Consider the following 5,589-nt stretch of genomic DNA (forward strand, 5'->3'; position numbering starts at 1 on the left):
TTTTGATTTTAACGATTTAAAATGTTTAAACCGTAATTAACTTAAATTACCAAACAAAAATCATTTTGAAGTGGAAAACTGGAATTTTTCATTTAGAAAATGATGAAATGTTCAAAAATGTTTTAAATATTTTTCCGGTCAAAACAATTTTCTTCAAGGGTAGTAACTAGTCAGTCTGGCAGACTTCATACTTAAGCATTCATTTTAATAATAGATCCCCAAAAATTCATCAATGGACTATATTAGACTACTGAAAATGTCTTGACATGAAGTAGTAATATCATGTACATTAATGAGTGTAATACTGAACCCTCACATAGCATGAAAGCCAGGGACAACCCTGGCTTCATGCCATATATGACAGAAGTGCTTCAATGCATTCTGTTCATGCTGATCCTCCTGATGCTGCATCTTCTGTTACCTCTTAATTGTCTGTTGTGGGTGCCATTTCACATGCTTCAATAATGGCTCAAAAAGGTACTCCCTCTGGATCTATTTCATAGATGCCAAGATGAAGTAAATCAATGTCAATGCACAAATGGAGTAAGTTATGCAGAAGGATATTAAACACTACGGATTGCTGTTTGGTACCTGAGTCTTGAAAGCAGATGGGAGAATCCTAGAAGAAAGACATTAAACATCAAGTTTAAACAAGATTCTTCACACCAGATATACACTAAGATGTTATAATAAAAACATGTGGGAAATCAAAAGTACAGGAGGGTATTTTTGTATTGGCCAAACAAAATTGTATTAAAGAAAGCAATAGTTGGAGATATTTGACATGCATGCCTGTTCTCTTGTGAAATAGCTGTGTTAGGCTGACAAAGTGAGAGAGACTTTTAAAGCACAGAAACATAGGTCATAAGCCAGATCTTCCCAAGGTCTTATCTAATTCTCACCCTCTGCCCCCGCAAAAAATATTTTAAAGTTTTGTGGGTTTCTTTAGATTTAAGCAAATCCCATTGCATCCCACCATGTCCTACCTCCCCCTACAAAACATGATGAAGGAGGATATGTAAGCAAAAGAGAGCTTACAAGAAGTTTAAACATTAAACATTTCCGCATAACCCATCTGTGTATTGGTATCAGTTCCATGAACAGTAATAGCACTAGAATCTTACATTTTATATTCCAATTTGGCAGCATATAATTCTCCCTTTGTAACAAAGACTGTGTGTAAACTGGGAAAAGCTGAAATTAATGGGACTACTAATAGAATAGAGTACTACTATATATAAGCAAGGGTGGCAGAATCTGGCCAGCTCTGCAATCAGCTGCTGCACTTCTGAGGCAAAGGCTCTGATCATAGTTTTTGGACTGCTTCTGAGTAAAAGGTGTTATATACATATATCAAGTCACTCATTCAATCTGAAAAGAAACATGCTACTGTTCTGTATCAAGGGTATTTTGCTCATCAGTATTCAACCATATAGTTTTACATATGAAAGATGGACATATGCAAGCATGGAGAAATATGGGCTGTTCATGAAGCACTGATAATATGTATTGCTGCATATGAGTCATAGTTCATACACAGTATTAAAATTGCATAGTAACTGGGATAAGTTATGTTCTTTCTGCATCCCCCTCATAATACAGAATTTAATAATCTCACGCATGTCAACTGAGTAACTACTGTACTGTGTATAAATAATGAACACAAACTAGAAAGACCAGAGTGCAATAAGAATGACAGTTGTCAGTAGGAATGCAGTATATCAAAAAAACATCAGATATGAAATGTTTATTCTTTACTTATGCAGATAGCTCAATGCACAGACATCAGACAGTATCTAGAGATGAGACTCTCCGTAGAGAACTGTATCCAAGTATTATATTGGTGCATTCCTCATAACTAATTGCAGTTCTGGAATACAGAAAATGATACACGAGAAGACTTTGAGTGGTTATTTATACTCCTTATTAGACATACCCCTCAGAAAGTGTGGACCCAAGTTAGCATTGTGGCAGCCTTTTAACAAAATTCTTGTTTAATGCAGACATTGTTAAGATAAGCATTTGGAAATGTGACCGCACAACTTTTAAAGAATCGCTGCTGCACAGCACCATATTACTGAACAAATTATAGGCTACATTGTGAGTTTGTGGTGTTGTGCTGCCACTGGAGCAGCCCTGGAGAGAGACTGTGATTCTGGGAGTCACAATGTCCTTCCCAGTCTCCTTGATGCACTGGAGTGAGAGGTCTGTATCAGCCACAGCATATGCTCCTCAAGATGCCAGTGTAACTACCTTTTTTGAGCCACTTAGGGGGGAAATCAAGGCTCAACCTCTATGCAGATGGGCACAGCAGCTCTGTCGAGTCTGCTTTCCCCTGAGTGCAGGAAGCAGTAGTATGGAGCACTGGCACAAGGGAACATCTTATTCCCTCTTTACTCCTGGCTACAACACAGAGAATGGGTCACAACATTGTTCCTGCAAGAGAGGAGGATTCCTGAGTCTAAATATCTACACTGGAATTTTATAGCCCCGCAGCCCAAGACCTGCAAGCCTGAGTCAGCTGACGTGGGCCAGCCATGGCTGTGTTGCAGGTCTTGTTATTGCAGTATAGATGTATCCTCAGAGTCACTCTTCCTCTTAGGGTTGCCAATTTTGGTTGGACATATTCCTGAAGTTTCATCACATGACAATTATAATTAAAGATTAATCTTTAGTTCCTGGAGACTCCAGAACAATCATGCAGGGTTGGCAGCCCTACTCCTCCTCTGTTCTCATTTTGCTCTGGAAACAGCGTTAGGCCTTGTCTATACTACAGATTTAAGATGATTTAATTTATGTCAATGACCATATGCCACTTTAATTACATTGGTTGTGCATGTCCATCCAATGATCCTTGTGTCAGCAGAAGGTGTCCCCAGTCGGTGCTCTTGCATTGTCAGAGAGAGTGTTGCATCATGGGTAGCTATCCCACTGTGCAACTCTCCACCCTCTGCGACTAGAAGATCTGAGAACAGACCACAGTGCATCATGGGGGTGTGCTCACTGTGTCATGATGCAGTTCTTTCCAGTCCATCATCCATGGGCTTGACTTGGTTTGGTGCCATTTTTTAACAGCTCCCTGTAAACTGTGCACCCACCATCTCTACCTGATAGCATGGATCCTGAATTGCTGGCCAGTATGGTGATGAGCCTTATGGACACAATGCGGTTGGTCCTGCTGTATTTCATGAGCTGGGAAACAGAAAGTGAATCTGTAGTGCCTGCTCTGCTGTGTGCAATGGAAAGAAACAATTCATGATTGCTGCTGGTACTCATGGAGCAGCTGCATATGGTGGACCATCAGTAGTGGGCTCAGTAAAGAAGCACTGAGTGGTGGGATCGCATCATGATATACATGATATACATATGGAGAACCTTTGGCAGAGGATTGCTGAGTACCTACACAAAAGTTTCCTAGGGATCTCTATGTAGGATTCCTGGGACATCCCGGTGTACATTAACAAACTTTTCCGCTGGGCCCTCACTGCATAGCTGCATCGGCTCTGTTGATTTCTATCCCTTATCCGTCTTCTACCTTATAACAAAGTAAATGAGACCTCAGTCTCCTATGACTGTGAAGTATCAAAGCAAAATGTGTGCTTACCAGAGCTTGCCTCTCCTGCTTCATGAGCGCCAGAGTCAGAGTGCTGGGATTGGCTAGACCCCTCTTGAGTTGAAAATAGGCCTTGGCTTACCACTTACCACTGGATGACCTTGTCTCATGTCCCACATCCTCCTCCAACTCCACTTCCTCATCCATCACTTCATCCTCAGGGTTGACTCCACTGGCCGATGCCTCCAATGCCCCCGAAGCATCCATGGGGCTCTTGGTGGTGTAGTCACCACCAAGGATGGTGTGCAGCTCCTTGCAGAAGTAGCATGTCATTGGCACTGCACCAGAGCAATAGTTGCCCTAACTTGCCTTCTGGTATGCCTGCCTCAGCTCCTTGATCTTAGCACAGCACTGCTGCATATCCCTTTCATTGCTCTTCTCCTGCATGCCACAAGCAATCTGCTGGTAGACATCAAAGTTCCTACAGTTTGAGTGAAGCTGCAACTGCACAGCCTCCTCTCCCCACAAACCCAGCAAATCCCACAGCTTTGGTGTACTCCATGTGGGAGCGCATCTGTTACAGAAAGCTGGAAAGATGCTGTGTGAACAGTCCATGCACAGCAAACAGGAAGAGGAAGTTCAAAAATTCCTAGGTCTTTAAATGGGTGGGTGAGTGCAGGGCAGCAGGGTTCAAACTACTGACCAGAACAGTCATGATGGCCATTGTGGAACACCCCCTGCAGCTCAATTAGGGCAACATAAGGAAGCACAATCTACCCTGACATTGCATCGCTCTAACTATGTCACAAAAAGCTCTATGCCGCTTGTTGAGATGGTTTTATTTTGAGCTGCCTTTTGTCAACTAAACTGTGTAGTATAGACGAGGCCTAAGTTGCTTCCCCTCTTTTGGGGAGGCAGCTTACTTGTTCCCTTGTGCATGATCAGCTCTGCTGACTGGTGCAGGGGTCTCGCTCACGCACACATCTCTGCTCTGCTCCCTCCCCACTTTCCCATTGTTGATACAATGGGAAAGTTGCCAGTGAAACTGTTAATGGGGTGATGTGGAGAAGGAAAGGAAGCCCTTCTTCCCCCACATCAATATTCCTATGCTAGAGATAGGAACAATCTAGCCATCAGTATTGCCCATCTCTAAAACAATCTTTCACAAGACTCCAGGAGGCTGGGGTGTTAAGAAACAAAATCACTGAATGTTACAAAACCTGGGATGAAATCATGAAGGCTGGCAACACTGTAAAGACCAGCATCGGCGCCCGCCCACAGCTCCAGGAAAAGTTGGGTCCAAGGGGCTCAGACAAGGCACTGAAAAAAGTGGCCCCGTTTAGCAATGTAGCCATAGGTTGCTAAAGGAAGGGATGCACCATGCCTGTGTCCTGGGAAGGCCCAGCACATGTCTGGCTACAGGGGAAACAAGTCAGGCCAATGCCAGTGGATTTTACTGTGAGTCCCGGGCTCTCCAGCCTGGCTGGCGCTGAGGGTGCTGCTCCCCCTGGGTCACGGTGCCCAGCAGCACCTGGAGAAAGGGGCATTTCTAGCGGGGCTTTGGCTAGAGCTAGGGTGACCAGATGTCCCAATGTTATAGGGCCAGTCCTGCTATTTGGGGCTTTTTCTTATATTGGCTCCTATTACCCCCTGCCCCGATTTTTCACACTTGGTCTCTGGCCACCCTAGCTAGAGCAAACGTGTGGACTGCTAGAGACGGGCAGTGATTGCAGGTCGGCCCTTCACAGCACAGCGGCCCCGGCGGGACCCCCCCCGGGGTGGTCTTGCCTTCCCAGTCAGAAACACCCCCGCCCCCCAAGCCTGACCGCCTGGTTTAAACCAGAGCGGTCGATATCGGCCAGGTGCGTCGGGGGGAGAGGGGGTGCCCCCCAAATGCAAGGGGAGGAGGAAGCAAAGACCCCAGGCCTGAGGGGCGGCTGAGAGGCTCCTCCCGGGCGCTCGCCGCTGGGCCTCAGCTCCGCCCCTACAGACCGTCCGCCCTTAGCCAGGTGCCCCCTGCCCCCGCCTTGCCGCGC

This window comes from Mauremys reevesii, linkage group 2, assembly GCF_016161935.1.
Source record: "Mauremys reevesii isolate NIE-2019 linkage group 2, ASM1616193v1, whole genome shotgun sequence".
Classification (NCBI taxonomy): Eukaryota; Metazoa; Chordata; order Testudines; family Geoemydidae; genus Mauremys; species Mauremys reevesii.